Consider the following 18,608-nt stretch of genomic DNA (forward strand, 5'->3'; position numbering starts at 1 on the left):
TGTTTGGATCTTAAAAAATACTAAGTCCTTTAAGCATGAAATACGGACCTGTTTGTGTTTGTACAATATTTATTGACCTCCCAAACTCTAAATTCTGACACAGGCTGAGAAGTCACATTCCAGACTAATAAAGCTTCCCAAGTCAAGGAAAATTCCTGAAGGACATGACCACCGTTTTCCAATACAGAAGACTGGCAATACCGCACAGACACAGCAAAAATCTCAGATTAAAAAAAACCCGGTAACAACAACAGCACAAAACAACAAAATACCCCAAAACCACAGCCAAAACTGAACACACATAAATAGGGCCTATGGTAACCATGGGCTTAACTTGTCTGAGATTTACTGTTATTTATTTGCTCACAGATTTGTGACTTAATTTTTTTAAAAAAAGTTTCTAGCTGTAATGTTTGAATTAAGAGTATGGCAACCTTTTTACCTAGATGAATGCAGGAAATGGGCCTTCATATGTGAATTATTTAAAAAAATATAGTTTACTATTTATTCTGCCTAGTTTGGCCTTGAACTTTTTCCCACATGCTTTTTTTAATTTTACTTTGTATCCCTCCCCCCCCTTTTTTATACCAAATAGATCAGGTTGTATTTTCTTCATGCATTCATTATATTTTTCACTACCTGATGCAGTAAGAGATGTCTAAATGGGATTAAAAGTTACTCAGTCAAACCAGAGTCATGTTTAAGCATAGATGTAAATAAATGCAGTCAGAATAAATTTGTACTTTAGTTGTGTTAAGGCAATCAGCTTTTATCTGAAAGACATTTGATAACTTACTATGCAAAAGAATGCAACTGAAGCTTCATTTCTGGCTTCAGATAATGAATGGTTTTGCTTCCAGATAAGATTTTTCTTTATTACTACTGCACAGTTTACAATTATAATGTTAAGAACTGTTTTCAGTAGATGTCTTAATTACAGAAACTAATGCTTGGAATGAGCGTGCTTCATTCTGTTGGCAACAGCAGCCTACAATTAATATGATTAAATATGAAGGTTTTCAGTTGTAATCTCATTTAGAGATTAAACATGCCTTCGGAGTAATGGCTTGGTTTTGGAGTTGTTTACTGAACCTGGATTGGAAAGCTATTGGGCCATTAAGAACTGTTCATTGCAGTTCTGCCAGCGAACCTGTTGATAATTAGTATACATTTGAGAGATTATTTCGGAAATAGTTACGGAACCATCACAGTTCAAATATTAAATGGGACAAATCTGAAATCCAGTCAGACCATCACCATCAAAATGATATTACCTGTGCACTGCTGCAGGTTAGGTTTTCAGTGTCTGTATAAAGGACTCAGAAGCAGAGAAATTTGCCAGTCTACACATAAAGCATCTCAATCCCACAATATAAAACTGAGAAGAAATTCTCCAGGCTTTCATTTTAACGGTAAGTATTAGGCACTACAATATCACATCTACCCGAGAACACTACAACAGCTGTGTCCCGGTAAGATGTTGATCCTTCAAAATTAAACCCTCAATTCTCCTTCTGATTTCAGTAAGAAGTTTAAGAGGGATCTGGTGCTGGAGCTGGTCTCACCGAGGCTGCCTGCCACCTTTTCTCTTCCAGTTGCTGTCTCTGAAATACTCTTCACCTGGAGGTAGAAAGAAGGGCAGAGGTTTGGGAAGAAACCATTCAAAAAGCACTGGGAGGTGGGTGTTAATTGTGACAAGACTCAGGAAAACGGTGGAAAACAATACTCATAACCAAAAATGGGATTATTTTACTCTTTTCCAGCAAGGGCCAGGAAAAATTGCTTCAGATGTAAGTTATGATTCTCAAGCCTCCTGAGGACACACACTTACCAGTAAAAAGTGCTTGAATTTAAGAGAAAATATAAAATAGTTGTCTATGTAGAAATTTAATCTGAATAATAGTCTGTAAAATCTGAGTATTGTCAAAGTGGAATTTGAGATTTCCTGCAGGAATGAAGTCTCAAATAGCTCTAATTAGCAGCTAGGAAGGCCTCTATAGGCTATGCTTACTTTCACAGTGTTATATACTTAAGTAGTCCCTGGAAGTTCAGTTCTTCTGACTGGCCTTGGGAGAACAAGTTGGATTTACAAAGGACCTCTCTCTAAATGATGAACCCCTCTAAGAGGCACTGAATTTAGCATCCCAAGATACTGAGTTATCTTTAATTTAATAAAAGCTATTTTTAAAAATACTTACAGTTCAGAATTGGTGACCTTTGAGTCCCCTGAACTGTTATTAATCAGGTTATTGCTGCCTGTGATACTATGAATTACTGGTATTCCTGTGTGTACGGATGTTTAAGCTAAGACATCTGGAGACTCGTAACTGTGCTTTCTCAATGCCATATGAAAACTCAGGTCTCAGTAGAGCCCTCAGGTAAGTCTATGGAACTGAATTCAGGTTATATCCAACCTGTCTTCTTTTAATTAATGATCTGTAAACACTTCCTGAAACATTAAATTTTACTATAAATTCTTTGACCTTTATTTTTCATTGTTACATAAGAATGTTCGAATGGTCAATGTCTATCTTGCATTTTTTCCCTTCTGATTTTTCATTTGACATGAAAATGTTTGTGGCTGACAAGTAAAATAAATCCCATCTCAGAAGTCTTCTCATTCCAATAGAGTTTAAACACCAAAAAATTAACTAAACTTTCATTGACCAGGCAAATAAAGTTCTTACAGTCATTTTTACACAGTTTCTGTCCATCTACTTATCTCTTTTAATGTAATAAGATGCAAATTTTGATTTTTTAAAATATAAATATTAAAAAAGACAATTCTGATACCAGTACCTATCTTTCACAGAATTAAACCCGCTTTAAATTCACGAAACCATTTATGCAGCATTAAGGGAAAAGTACACAAATATTTCCGATATTCAGGAAGTACAACCTTAACACATTGCAGGCATAAGAGCTGACCACGAACTCCCCTGAACTGGTTTAGCTCTGAAATACTTACAACAGTTCTGGCTGATCTTTTTCAGTCCCACAACTAGACGTAACAGCCTGGCTGTCCGGGGAGCTCCCATGTATCCGTACCACACCTAGCCATCTCCGTGCTTAAGACAGGTGTTATTGTTACTTTGGGGTTATTTTACCATTATTTTTTTGTAGATGCCGTAAAGAGGTTGCAAAAACGAGTCCTCCTGTAAAGTTGCCAACCCAAGAAGGTTGAGAAACGTTATGATAAATGGCTTTAGCAGAGACTTCGAAGGTGGGTGGGGTAATCGGCGTCTATTTCCTCTCCCGATTAGCCCTTTGCTTCTGTGAAAGGAAACACCCATAAGGCTCATAGTAAAGTGGGACTTTTTATAGTCTGTTTAAAAAAGCCATATATATGTGTACTATATGCATATACTATATAGACTATAATATATACAAACACTATATGCTCTCTCTTTCTCCTTCTCTCTAGCATCATCCCTGATCAAAGCATCCTCGCCTGCCTAGTGAAAATACCTCTGCCGTTTGCATGAGAAGAAATCTCCTGGCTGGCAGCTGTCTTCGTGACACAGGCAGCCAACCAGTTACCTGCTGTAGCCAAGTAGATGGTGATAACACATGCGTTGTCTATTTGAGCTCACAAAGCATAACCTGGGAGAAAAGACAGACTGAATTCTGCACATTGACAAAAACCATCCCCTCTCTGCTTCTCAAACTGCCACTGAAAAACTAAGGACAATCCACTTTTTAAAGCTGCTGTGAAGATTAAAGAATGTGAGTGTGCTCAGGCACCTTTGGGGATTGTTTTGATTAGTATATGTAATCTTATTCATATATTTTCAGTGATAGAATGGTTCTTAAAAAAGGAGCAGGAGATTTGGGATTAACCTCTAAATGTTATTGAGCTAAATCAATAGAGGTTTTGTTTGTACGGACCTCAGTAAGGCAGGGATTCCACCCTTGACCATGGAAGAAGTTTCCTCATTATTTATTAATGTATGACACACTGAATTGGAACTTAAAACCCGCTATAAAGAAACAGCCTGCTAACAAACAGTACAGCTCTGGGTAAATTAAGTTGGGCACTTGCATTCTGGGAATTTTTGCAAAATGTTTATCTTTAGAAACAGCTTTAAAAAAATGCCCAGAGCTATCAACCGTGCTGGGCTCAGCAATGAGAGGGATACAGATACATGCAAACTGACTTCAGCTTTCTAAACAGGAGAAGGAGAAAAAACATTGACACTTTGATCTCCACAATAGTGCAACAAGCTTCCTTTCTGTATTGTATGTGAACTTATAAATAAGACTCATTATTGACTAAGGGAAGTTGCTGCAATTCTCCAAGCAATGGGTCTTGAGATAAGAGTTTTGGCTACTGTATCTTCTGCTGGGCCGCTTACCTTCCCATTTTTGCAGCATGATTGTTAAATTAATCCAGCAGTAATCCCTTGAAAGAGTAATTTTCTGAAGGCTTGTGGAAAACACAGGCTACAGAATTTCCAAGTATTTGTAAGACGTGTCAGAAGTATGTGCCGTAAAGAATTATAAATGTTTAATCAGAAAGTGGTTTTAATTCTAGAGAAAAATAGAAAACTTTACTACTTTAAAATACAAAGAAAAGCCACTCCTGCCTCCCAGGCACCCCCTGACTCACAGGCAGTTTCACAGGTGACTTCTGGCTTTTGAACCAGTATCTTCCAGTCTTCAGAAGGAGGTTATAGAGCAGAGAGTGACATCAGCTGACACTGTGGCCATCTGGGATCTCTTCAGGATGATCATACAGGGGACAGAACATACCTTCCCCCTGGTTCCTGGGTGACAACCTGCCCTGGATGAAGGGAGAAACTTGGCCGCCATCCCCATGTGTAGCACAGTAACAATGTTACGTCCCTAAATCATGAAGGCACTCTGGTACCTGGGAAAAAAACCCAAACAAAGCCCTTGGGAACCCTAAGGCTTTGGAGTGACAACCCAAACAAGTACACATGTATATATGTGTGTGTGTATATATACATATATATTAAAAAAAATACATTTATATGTATAAAGAGTGAACAAAAATGTTAGCTCTCCAGCCTTGTTTTTGCAACCAGTTGATGATTTTTATGCCTGTGGCTGGCATATGCACAACCCCCTGCAGCAGCTGGAACTACTATTTAAGAGGCTTTGTAATACAAGCTGAAGGGGGCCACACGCTGCTGGTGCTCAGCCAGGCAGGGCTCAGCAGCGCCGCTGCAGATTGGGCCAGGCCAGCAGCCCCCGAGGCCCTACATCAGGCTGGAATATCACGCCCACGGCCAGTTTTCAAAATTGTATCAAAAATTCACTGTAATGTTTTTAACTGAATTTAAAAAAGGGAAAGCACTGTACTTCCAGGGGGGATATTTAAGGAAAATAATTTGGGTAAATTTGGACAAATATTTCTAACACTGGGATATGATGGATTTCTTACCATAGTACAGACACCAAAGAAATTATTTTACTTAACATGGCACTCATATTCAGTCTCTTGTTATGCGGTGCTACTGCTATCATCACACCTCTCATCATCTTAATGTAGAAAAAAAAAAATCTAATTACTGAAATATGCAGGCCCAAACCAGAAGCAGTGAAGAAATCAGCTTGATACATCTCACAAAAGATGAGCTTGGCTTTAGGAGCTGGTATTTCTGCATATCTACTCTCAATTAAATTGACTTCTTCTCTGATTAAACCTGCTCAACTAGTCCTGGTTTTTTGTGTGTTTTTTTTCAAAATACAGTAATTTAAATGTTAATTATCTCTTTGAACTTCAACAGTTGTATTTCTACTAACATTTTAAAATATATACATGTACTCAATTTTTCCACTGTGTTTTATGAAGATGGAGGGTTTAAACAGATGCTGGCAAGAAACAAACAAAAGAAATGGAAAATTCATTCAGATCTGGCATTCTTTCTTTAGAAATTATTTCTAAAACCAAACTAGCATACATGCATCAAATTATGCATTTTCAGAAGGATTGGCAATAAGTATTAGAGCAGAGCTTCAACGTGTATGTGTGATCTTTCCTAGGCATTGTTCACTGTTCAACTTTTTAAATTCTTGTTACAAAAAGTATCCATGTAAAGTTAGTTTCATTAGAAGCAATTTCAGTAAATGAATCCGAACGCTTCAGGGCAGAATTTGCATATACAAGCCTACACCTCCCTCGTTTCCACAAGTCTCTTGCTTTCCTTCCCTACATTTTAAAGTCTATCTATACTCAGGCCATCATTTTATATGTGGACCATTTATAATACAAAACCAAATTCATCTCCAAATTCTTGGTTAAGCAGGAACAGCTGGAACAGAAGAGCTGAAAGACAATATTAACGCGAAAAATTTCAGGGAGCCAGTACCTGAAGACAGATAAGTGGCAAATACCGTTGCATACTTCAGAGTCTTCTCTTTTTCTCTGCCTCTCTCCCCCATTTCTCTCCAGTTCTCCCATTTGCCAGGCAGGACAAGCTGAGCTCAAAACATGAGTTACAGGAAGCAGAGGTTAATGGCAGACTTCAAATTCAATTAAAGGAGAAAGGATAATTGGGATGGTTTCTAGTCTAAACTATACTAAAAACCGAATTCATAATTAATTCTGGCACTAGGCAGACTGCCAGTTTTCAGACACTTCTTCTGTGCTAAATTTTACATGCAGAAGCATCCCTGGCGCTATTTCAATAGTCATCTGTGCCCGCCATGGATACCTCTAATTTTGAAGTTTCAGATAGAAGTCACAGGCATTCCCAAGCAATAAACGGGTCAGTGTTCTGAAACAAGTGACTTGGATACTTTTTTTTTTAAAAAAAAAAGTATATCTGTATTGACCAATTCCCACACAATGTTTATTTGTTCAACGCACAAAAGGAAACTACACTTTGTTCTCAAAGAAAGCTCGTGTTGCCGCAGACATCAGTACATTGGCTCGGAGTCCCGGTAGGGCAATTTGGGCAGCTCACAAATATTTTTCCCAGCCTGTGTAGAGCTGACCAGTCCCAGAGAGCTTTGAGGAGGTTTTTAAGGCTAGGAGTAGACTGCTGGCATTTTCATGGGCTGTAGGTGTCAGGATTCTGGTTTAAGATTTATTATTGTTAAATACACTGTTAAATACAAAAAAACCCAAAGACGTGGGTACCTGATGTTGAACTGCATGAAATTGCTTCCCCCCACCAAGTAGGGCAGTCTCACTGCCAGAACAAGCTTCACTGGCCAGAAATGCACCTCAGCGATAACCTGACCTGAAAGCACCCTCCTGTGCACAAAAGCAAAGATGCTTCCTGCTCCTCCGTGTTTTGCATTTATGTCAACAGGCAACATAACTCAGTTTATTTACTTTTAAAGCATGCTTTCCATTCAAAATGACTCTGGCTGACCTGGTCTGGATGGATCCCTCCTGCTACAATGGCCAGAGCCACGGTGGTGCCCAAGCCCACATGCTGGAAGACCCACAGATCTTAGCAGTGTGTAAAACTGGGTTGCGCTGGACTTATTTTCCCTTTTTCTCGCTTTGTTTCTCTAAGATGAAGGTCTTGTGTAGCTCAGAGGTTATTCCTGTAAAGCACTGGTTTTACTCATACACCCAGAGTCCTGATGAAAACACACAGCACGTGGCAGGAGGACCTCGCAGTGCAAAGGCGACTGGGGAACCGAGTGTGAAAAACACATCACAATCTAAAAAATACCCAATTTGCTTTCTTACTTCTCTGTTCCTTTCCTCTCTGCTAAATAGAAAAACATTACTCGGAGCACGTTTACTCCAGCTGCAACCTTCACTGACATTGTGCTGGCCTTTTGATGAAGCTGTGATGGTGCAGGGCTGCTGACTGCAAAGCAATTTCCTGGGCTAGCTGAGTTCAGGCTCCGTGGAGGTGCAGCAACTAACTGCCCCGTGTTCACCTGCCTCTTTGGTGCTGAGACACCGCATGGGCTGTCATCTGAAAGAGGGAGAAAAAAATAAAACCCAGGTGGAGTCACAGAGCAGCTACTGATGGCCAAAAAGCCAGGGCTGCTTTTGCAGGCTGAAGCAGGTAGGCTCTAGGCAATGCTAAACAGAAATCAGATCACCACTGTGTCCTCAAGCCTTGCTTCAAAGCCGAGGTTTTAAAGCATTTTCAAGTTTGAAGGAAAGATTTTTCTTTCTGTGCAAACAGAAGAGCGCAAACCAGCATCAGCTGACATGAAAATATATTTTTCAACGGTCTCAGTGGCTCAAAAAGTCTTGGAGTAGGGTGGGATGGCAAAAACTTTCTTATTCAAGGTATCCAGAAATACCTGACAATGTTCAGGCGAGTAAAGCTGGTTTGCAGACAGCTATTGAACCAGCCTCACTCAGAGTTCCACCTTCTCTCTGCAGCCCTCACTTTAAAAAGGTCTATTTCATAAATGCACAAAATCTGGGGAGGCTTCTTGTGTTGTTTCAGAAGAAAATGTCAGGGAAAGGCCTTTCTCTAAATGCTTTCTTACCAACATATTTACATTTCAGTGAAGAAACTGTATAGGTCACCCAAGCTGTAAATTTTGCCAGTGACTCTGCTGCTCTAGTGTTCACTTGAAATGGAGTTTTGCTTTCAAATTCAAGATGAGATGATTTCCTCTTCCTGCACACAGCTGCCAACTGCTTCTTGAGCCTTCTCAAGCACAGCATGTTTCCTTCACTGGGAGAGGGGAATTTCCGCTTTTCTAAACACTGAGACCCTCCCCACACCCCAGTCTATCCCCTGGTTACTGTATACAGCCTCTCAGAAGACCAAGAAAAATGTGGAATACTAATTTGTTTGGCCTCTTTGTATTTATTTGGTTGCTTTGTTCATTAACTGAACATGTCTAAACCTTCCTTTCCTTGCCAGAGCAGGCACAAGGAGTGAACATTAACATTTAACTGCAAAAGGAGCCCAGCTTCTGGTTTGCTTCCCTCCTCACTCCCCAGTTCTCAATAAATCAGCACCAGTGATTTCCACTAACTTTCCTTTGCAAAATGAGAGCCCTGCTAGGGTTTAGAGATGTGTGCTTACTTACCCTATTTCTTTTACCTTATTTTTATTAGCACAGTAGAGCTGGCACATGCACCACACTGCTCTGTTTTGACTTTGCAATACTGCTTTTCATGTTATCCTGGTTTTGGCAGGGATAGAGCTTGCTTTTTTTTTTTTTTTTTTCCCTTCTTAGTAGTTAGAATAGTGCTATGTTTTGGATTCAGTACAAGATTTGATATGAGAAGAATGTTGATAATACACTGATGTTTTTAGTTGTTGCTAAGAAATCAAGGTCTTTTCAACTTCCCATGTCCTGCTAGTGCACAGGTGTGCAAGAAGCTGGGAGAGAGCACAGCCAGAGCAACAGACCCAAATTGGCCAATGAAATATTCCCTATCATACAATGTCATACTCAGCATGTAGATGAGGGTTGATCAGGTTGCTCACTCTCGCTTCCAGGATGGTGGTTTCAGGATTCTCTCTTCCCTGGAGTCGCTAGCTGGGAATGGGCTGGGCAGCAGGCAGTGGGTGTGAGCGATCACATTGTGCATTACCTGTTTGTATTTTCTATTTTTACTATTACTATTAACATTATTATTTTAATTTTATTTTATTTCAATTATTAAATTGTTTTTATCTCAACCTACGAGTCTACATACCTTTACTCCTCCAATTCTCTCCCCCATCCCCTGGGGTGGGGGAGGGTGAGCGAGTGGCTGCGTGGTGTTTGCCTGCTGGCTGGGGTTAAACCCCAACACATGTGCGTGCAAACGGACAAGGTATCACAGCTCCCAAAGGGCCAGGGAGGAGCTGAGTCATACACCAGAGAGAAGTCGTCTTTAACTGGGTAGTTAACAAATGATGCTAAGCAAATCAGAGATTACAGGTTTATAAACATGTAAGAAACTGTGTTTGTAAATACATAAGACATTTATAAGTGCAAATTTATATAATTAGGTCAGCTATACATTGCACATAACCCACAATATATAATTAATATAGAATTAATAACTATCGGTTATGCACAATTATATAATTTATAATTATGGCATTTGTAATATAAACCCCCATTTATTATATACATGTAATATAACCACTTCAAAAAATTTTACTTATTAAAGCCAGCTACGAGCTTTCTCTGCAATTCTGGAAAGTGCTTTTTATTTGAAATCTACACAATGCAGTTAAAATCTAGTTTATCATTTCAGCACATTCAACGTGTAAAAATTTTGCCTATAAGCAAGTGTTTCCAGAAGCAACATGTCTGGGCCTTATTGTTTTGCTCCTCACACAGGAAAGGTATTGTACCGCAGGCATCCTCAGCAGCTGCTCTAGCGAGGGTGACTGAGATACACAATCCTGCTTGTCACAGTAATTTCTCCTAAGACACTGCAAATTACCCAGTTTAAGAATGTGCCACAGTGCAAGTGTAAAGCAAAACAAAGAAAGAAAAAAATAAAGAAAAAAAGAAAAAAGAAGAAATAAAAAGAGGGAAAAAAAAGAAAAAAAATAAAAGCACTTCAAACTTCTAATTTTTAAGCAGTTTTCTTTATTTCATTACTTCTCCACACATTTCTTCCACCTCTCTATATCCCATTGCAAAGTAGCCAAACTTGCCTTACATCTACTCTAGTGGCAGAGGAGCAGAGCTGAGCTTTGATGTTGTGCTCTGGGTCGGTGTAGCTTCATGTGTGGAGGAAAACAAACCCTCAGCCATTTCTGCTAATCAGATTTCATGCTCAGGGTGTAAATGTGTGGCTGCACGGTGCAGCAGGGGACAGCAGGAGGGAAGAAGCAGCGCTGTGCCATTCACAGAGCAGCATTACTGCAGCGACACCACAAACGTACAGACTTGTTTTCAACCTAAAGTATTGAGGGGCTTGGATCTGGGACCATCCATTTGGGGCCTGGAAGCCCAAGTTAGAAGAGAATTTTTTTTTTAATACACACTGTTACCTCTCTGTAGAAGTACCTTTCAGAGATGTTCTCAAAAGAAACCACTGACACCAAGATCATGATGAGTTGCCTCTGGTCTTCACCTTATGGTGTCTGGGGTTGGTTTACTGCAGGATCATACATATGGGGGGGAAAAAAACGGGGCAAGGCAGAGAGGAGAAACTCTATAGTGAATCATACATCTTTTGCACAAAATACAGCTAGTTTATTCACAGCTGTAGTACCCTTACAGTCTAGTCTATACAGTCTAATCTAGGATGTATTTGCTCTCTGGTATATATGATACAGAACAAAATAATTTTAAAATATTAGGGGTAAAATTAACAAATGCACAGATCATTAAGGAAGAATCTTTTTTTGGTGACAAGAATGAGACCTTCACCTAAACTGATGGAAGCTGGAGTTCTTCCTATCATGCTGGCAAGAAACACGGGAGCATTAACCATATCAGACAGGACACCAAGGCTGTGGGCTACTCCACGCCTTGCTGGTATTTCTATAATTTCACATTCCTTTGTAGTATGTATTTATTTCAACTGCTGTAGTTTATGCGCGATTATTACTGAACTAGAAACCAACAGCCCCCTCACCTGTCTACTTTATGTGCTTACACTGATGTCCTGCCTTGGTGACTGGCTGCCTGTGGACATCAGCTACTACAGGCTGGGGACTTAATTTAGGGATGACCAGCCCACAGAGTGTTCACAGCATGGAAGAAAAAGGCATACAGAAGTTATCCTGGTTTCTTCCTTTTCCTTCACTCAAAGTCGCTCCTGCCACCTGTCCCTTCACGTCCTTCTCTACTTAAGCCCTCTGACAGGCAATGGATGATGCAGAGCACTTGCACACGTGGCCATCCCATCTGCGTAAGCACATCACTGTGCTCCTTCCCAAAAGGATGTTGGGTGGTGAGAAACAACAACCAAGTCCACTCCACAGTTTTCAGCCCAACCAAACCTGAGGGCTCTGCAGGATTGGCTTGTTACAGGGATTTTGCTAGGCCAAAGGGAGAGGTTTGCAAGCCCAAACTGATGGCTCTGAACTGGGAGCATACTGGGCATGGGGGAAGATGTTGGGATCCAGCTGGGTGGACATCTTCCCATTGCCACAACCAGCTCTTCCTCCCCTGTGCTTTCTGAGGCCTCTTTGAAAAACTTTCAGGGAGGCAGAAGAAAGAACAACACTTACATCACAGTTTACTTGTCCCAGTATCTTGACAACTCCAGGAGTTATTCTGACTTAAAAAAAAAAAAAAAAAAAAAAAGGCTTTGATTCCCTAGCTTGATAAATTATTTTTATCTAGTGCTTACACAAACTTTCCTCTAAATTTTGTCTATTGAAATTGTAGCAGCAAATTCAATCTGTTACAGCTTCAGTGGCCAGTCCAACTCTCATTCCAAAGAGCTTTTACTACTAATGCTTGCAGGGAAATGTCTATCACTGGATAAGACCACAGAATTCAGTGACTGCAGAATTTACCATTTATCTGAATGAGAAGTAGAAGACTGCATGTCATGCTTTTTGAACCCTGCACCTACTGCTCTTTCAACACATGTATTTATTTTTTCTCTTCTTTGAGCAAGCCATCTGAAGCTGTGTCAAGTGCAACTTGACACAGACACACACACATACACAGGGGGATGATACTTGGTAAGCCTCTTTTTCCACATTCTACCTGAAAATTAGGATTTATTTGTTGTGCACATCTAACAAGCTGATGACTACAGCACTGGCATGAGTTGAAAAAGGTTGCCCTGTGCCAGTGTTACTAATATATTATTACCTAAAGGGTATTTCTCAGTGCTAAAACAGCCACAAAATTTGCTCTTTTAAAATATGTATCTGGGGACATGAGGGCTCCAAGTGGTTTTGTGTCCAACCCCAATGCTCCACAACAGCCTTCAGGTCACATGAAGCATCAGGTTGGCAGAGGGGCGTGCAAGTGAGCTCCCTTCATTCTTGGACTAACTCCCCTCATTAAAAAAACAGCTGAAACAGCATTTCACACGTGTATGCACACAGCCAACCTGTAAACGTCAGGGCTGTGGGAAGGTTTTTGCACTGTTAGCAGCCCTCTCTGTCAGAGTACCACACAGCACTGAGAGAGTTCAAGGTAAATCATGCTCTGCAAAAATCCTAAGCAGTACGCCTCCACTGCAACCTCACATACAAAACCAGAGAGGATAATGCACTCTGAGTGCAAGGGACCATTTACTGGTACCTCTCATGCACATTAGAGCGTGCACGGTGAACTTGTGGTTTCTGGTTTGAGGTGCTGCAATTAGACTGGAGAAAGCAAAGCAATCAGTGTAGGCTCCGCCCTCTCACACTAGGTGTGTATTAAACACATAGCAATTAGCATGCCAATTATCTGTGAGAAAAATGACCTGTAAGGCCTCCATCCCTGTCTTTTCCTGGTGGGGGAGGGTGAAGGAAGTACTTTCCATCAGCTTGCTAGACTTTGCCTATATCTCACAGTATTCAACTTTTTTTTCCTGTTTTCAATGGAAGCGCAAGCCACACTTCACAGACATAGGACTCTGAACAAAAGGCTTACATTTCTTCATTCTCCTCTATGCTTTCCTTGGAGTCTTTGGCAGATCAATGAAGGTTCATCATCTGAGAATGGCAGCACTATGTTACAAAGCAGGTTGACCCGGCGGCTGCCAAGACGTAGCCCAGGATACTCCCCTCACACCAGGCTCCGGGCATAACCCTGGGCTCACTTCCAAAGCCAGGAGCCTGCAAGTGCCCCCCTCTAATGAAAACAGGGTGTTGGTGTTGGCCTTAAATAGGCTGTACAAAAAAAATCTTGAGGCTGAGGCACTTCTCATCCCTGCTCTTTCTTCCTCCCCACCCTTGTTCATGCAAAATAAATTACTCACAGAGTAAAATCTTGATTTGACGCTTCTTTTGTGGTCTCTTCCTTCCCCATTTTGTGACCCGTACCTGACACTGCGTAGAGGCCTCCAAGAGGAAAGACTGCATTTGCTGTGCCAGTGTTGGTGCGTTGTTAATTGTATTACACTTCTGCAATGTGACTTTAATAAACTGAAATGCAAAAATATTTCTTTACTGTTTAACAGGAGAATTTCAAGTTGTGACAATACAAGGTCTCAATTTTTATTTGGGATTTCAGTGTTGTGAGATTTACTGTTTGCACATAGGCTAATTCAATACGAAGATGCTGAGCAACTCTGCTGGTTTTGGCTGGGGCAGAGTGGTAGAATTGATTTTGTGCTTACTGGACTCACCATCATCTTCCAGATAACGCAGAAAGCTGGGAAGGCTGCTTTGGCCGGAAAGTGGAGGAACTAATGGGATACACTTTTTCATGGGGAAACAGCATCCAGTTCTGAGCATCACACTTTGAACAGCTGAATTTTAATCTGGAGAGAGTTCATAAAACCACTACCCTCAGAGAGCCCAAGGGAGCAGATCTCATCAGAAGCTGTGGGTGACACATAAATCAAAACCTACAGTATAAATGCAAAGAATATGCTTTTCGTGAAAGCCCAGGAGACTCCAAGGGCCCTAACGGAGTAAGTTGTGGTGAACTCGATGCAAAAACCCCAGCTACCATTAATGCCCCAGGAAGCAATCCCAAGACTGCTCTGACCTACATTGCTCTTACTGTCCATGCTCTAGCTTCAATTAGGCTCCGCAGAAAAAAAACAGGCAGCCCTCGGCTCTCACAGCAGCAACAGCCAATGCAGCATCATTAGCAGGTCTGGCAGCCCACAGAGAAATAATTACATGCATTATAAAGCAGCGACAGCGATGACAGGCTCAGAAGGCAGTCCCATAATCAAGTGAATGTATAGATAAGAACAATAATAGCATACGGTAACTCAGGGGAAGATAACAAGCAGGTTATTGAAATATGCTTCAAGGAGTAGAAAGATCAACTCAGATAGGAGGGAATCAAACTGTCATGTCTTTTGATTCAAGTTCAACCTCAGCTATAATCTATACATTCAGGGTTAGGTCCAATTCAGACTACCAATAGACACCCCCCACCCATCACCACTTCAGCTGGATGACTTCAGACCTCAGCTTCAGTAGAAATATTTTAAAATGTGAAATAGCATTCCAAAAGCATTCAGAAGTGAATTTTTCTTTAGACCATTTTTGTGTTACTAAGCGAAAGATGTAGGAATTGTTCTGATTGAAACTTAGACTTAAGGGGCAGAATGATAACTTAAATCTTGATACTTTTTTTTCCCTCCAGTTGTCATGAGTCGCTGAACCTGTCTGAAATATGGCACATTGAAATGTATACTTTGTAAGAGATTTTAAAAGTATTGGTAGTCTTAAGAAAATTAAAAGATTTAACGTACTGGAAGTTATATATGAAAAACCAGTAGCATCCCTTTGATATTACACCTGTGTCCTCATCATGTGCACTTGGTAGCAAGTTGAGCATGTTTTGATTTGAGGGTGAGATACAGCATTTTGTGCCAAATCCTGAAGCCCATCAGTTTTCATTGTATCCCATTTACAGTGGCTACTTCTAGAAAAACATGCAGCAAACCAGCATCAGCTCTTGCAGTACCTGCCTTAGGAAAAAGGAACAGAAGGTAGCAGTGTCCCTGTAGGCTTTCTGGGTTCAGGTATGCCTATAGTCCCCTGTAGTTTGGTGGTCATTTGCTGCTTTCTTTCCAAGCCCCACCTCCCCCAAAATAAGCAGCGTGCATTTCGATGTCATGTATTTGAATTCCTACAATTCCAACAACCGACATCCATGGCAGGACCTTTCCAGCGACAGGGCTTTTTCCCCCTCCTAGGTATTGTGTAATTTAATAAATTAAATAAAATTTTAAAAATCTGCTCCCACCCACCTACCCTCCCCCTTTTTTTTTTTCTAAATAATAGCTCTATTTTTTTCTTTTTCACCTCTGTTTTGAGTTCAGTAAGTTGGATAAAATTCAGATCTTCCCCTACCAGCATGTCTACAAGCTGTAGGTGGACTGTGGGACACTGAACGTGTAACAGATGCACAGCTAACCTGCGTATGGGCACCAGTTATACATCCAGGACTCCCACACCCATTTCTGCACCTAGGCCGCTGGGCTGTATGGAGTTGGACCCTCTTCCACAGGACCCAGATTAACAAGGAGGACTTTACTACTCAAAGCAGAAGAGACAGTGAATATGAAAACAGGTTCAGTGAGAGTTCATGTAAAACCCTGGTTTAAGTTTTCAGGTGGAGCCAGACACAATGCGGAGCCAAGCCCTTCTCAGGAGGAAATGAATTTTCTGGGGTTCGTGAGGCTGTGCCAAGCAGATACCCATGCTTGGGATGCGGTATGAAGGTTTGCAGCGGTGTTTCCAACTTCATTCAGCTCTTGCTCACCCTCTGGATGAGCTGGTGGCATCTGAAAGGTGGGGAGGAAATAGCTGGGGAGTTTTGTTCAGTTTTTTGTTATTTTTTTTGGTGCTGTGGCAGATGAAAGTGTTTGGTGGCGCACATAACTCACTGTCCCAGCATCGTGGTTTCTGTGCTTCAGGTTGTTTCCTGGGCGCTGCCACAGCCCACTAATTTCTCCACATTAGTGCTGAAGTGCTCACCATGCAGTTTTTTGTCAAAAGCAGTTTCAGTAAGCTGTCAGGAATCAAATGCCCAGGCGGTACAGCAAGGGTTATTTAAAATGATATATTGGATCATTAAGCTCCTTTATGCCTTTTGTTATTCTGTTCCAAAACAGATCCTGTTGTAATATTCCCAAAGCGTAATATACAGTGTCAGAGCATCAATCCTATTGAGTTGTCTCAATAAAAACCTCAGACACCACTTAGGATCAAATTCTGCTCTATTAAAATAGTCTGAGTTGTGCTGGGTTTATGCTATTGTAGCTCTGAATCATAACACAGCCCTTCAGAAAACAGTTTCATTTATATAGCACCAAGACTGTGCACAAGTTTTCTTCATCAGCTCTTTACCGTATAATTTCTCTATTGTTTCCTGCTGTAGAGAATAAGGTACAGATATGAATGGCTCTTGCAACTCCCCAGATAGGTAAACAGTATCTTTATGATGCCTTTGATTTATTCACTGACAATATGTTTACTTGCCATACTTGCCATACAGCAGTAGGCCCATCTAGCTAATTTAGTCTTTCATTACTATAATTGTAAAATATATGTATATATTTTCTATACTAATCTGAAACACTGAACCCAGTGAAAGTATCTGTGCAGGTCTACTATGCTAAGTTAAAATTTTCCCAGTGGAAAAAGATACCTTTCAGATTATTCACTCTTTTTTTTTTTTTTTTAATTTCTTAATTATACGCAATATATTTAATGCCATTTTAGACAAAATATGCAGCTTGAAACCAACCATACAATTTGGGTCTTCAGAAGACATCAGTACCAGACAGTGCTGCTTTGAATTATATGATCAAACAAGCTACAAGGACTTCTACGCTCCTAATACAATTACTTCTTGTTTACCACTGACATTGTATATAAAGAGATGTGTTGACTGAATGCATCTTTTTTACATTACCTCCAGAAGAGTGAATCCCTTCAGTGTTCAAAAAACACGTACTGCATTCTTTCACCTGACATGCAAAACTCAGATGACCTTATATCTTTTCTGGTGGGGAGCCTTGCGGGAGAATAGAGGAGAGTTTTGCTTGTTTAGTTTAAATCACTGAATGTCTAAAAAGTAACTTCTTTCAGCATTTAAAATGAGTCCCAAGTGGTGAGATACAATTCACCAAACTTGCATGGTATTTGATAGGTTTTCACAGCAACATTAATTCAGGAGTGATTTTCATTACATCTGCTCTCTCTTCTATGCATCCACATCAATGACTTAAATTAACTTCCGAGAGACTGCACACGTACAGATGAGCGCCAGGGAAATACACACACAGCCGGAGGTGTGCTTGGTATTCTTCAGGTACCTCCTTTTGCTTGCATTGCTCCTTTCTGAGAACATGTTGCTTTCTTTCATACTGTGAAAAATAGTGAAATTACCTGTCCTGACTAGGGAAACACATTCACGTGGTTCAGCCATTTTCATCTGTGCTGGATCTCAAAGAAAGATGACTACAGCAGGGCTGAGATGTTCTAGGATTGATGTAGACTCAGGGGAAATGAATCCTTAAAATAAATAAGTAAATAAGTAAAAATCAGTGAGTTTGTTCCATTATATTTAAAGCAAAAAATTAAACTTGTAAAGTGAATTACAGGGAAATTCCAGCTGGAACTAACCCAAGGACTGCCTTGTACAACCTCTGGCTCAAAGCAGGGTCAGCTGTAAGGTCAAGCCTGCTCACTCAGAGCTTTAAATTCCTTGGTATGGCATTTTAAATAGGTTAATAAAACATTCTTTAGTGCCTGCATTAATACCCAGATATCCCATCACCACTAAAAATGCTGCAGTTGTAAAACTTGCCAGCAGATGCCACTACAGTAAAATTATTATAAAATACATATCAGCGTTAAGATGAAAACCTTTTGTTCCTTGGTACGTCTTGATACCTACCCAGCAGCTTCACAGAATTACTTAAATCAGAAGCTGGTCATTGGAATAAAATCCCCCAAATCCTGCACCACCACCATCCCTTCCAGGGAATTTTTTTGGATTTAGTGCAGAAACAAAATCACCATATTGCAGAGCATGAAGTTATTGTTTGAAGTGAGCAGAAAGGCTGGACGTGGCAGATGCTGATCACTGCATTTAACCCACCCTGG

At 40.5% G+C, this 18,608-nt stretch overlaps 2 long non-coding RNA genes across 2 annotated transcripts; one reads left to right on the forward strand and one right to left on the reverse strand.

Annotated features, from left to right (window-relative positions):
- Positions 1-1,399: 1,399 nt before the first annotated feature.
- Positions 1,400-3,286, reverse strand: LOC141941318 (uncharacterized). The gene is made up of 2 exons (XR_012628278.1): positions 2,969-3,286; positions 1,400-1,620 (listed from the first exon to the last, which is right to left on the reverse strand). It is a non-coding gene; the product is annotated as an uncharacterized LOC141941318 (long non-coding RNA).
- LOC141941319 (uncharacterized) lies at positions 1,544-5,795 on the forward strand. Its single transcript, XR_012628279.1, has 2 exons — positions 1,544-1,678; positions 3,425-5,795. It is a non-coding gene; the product is annotated as an uncharacterized LOC141941319 (long non-coding RNA).
- The last annotated feature ends 12,813 nt before the right edge of the window (positions 5,796-18,608 follow it).

This window comes from Strix uralensis, chromosome 3 (genome assembly GCF_047716275.1).
Source record: "Strix uralensis isolate ZFMK-TIS-50842 chromosome 3, bStrUra1, whole genome shotgun sequence".
Lineage (NCBI taxonomy): Eukaryota > Metazoa > Chordata > Aves > Strigiformes > Strigidae > Strix > Strix uralensis.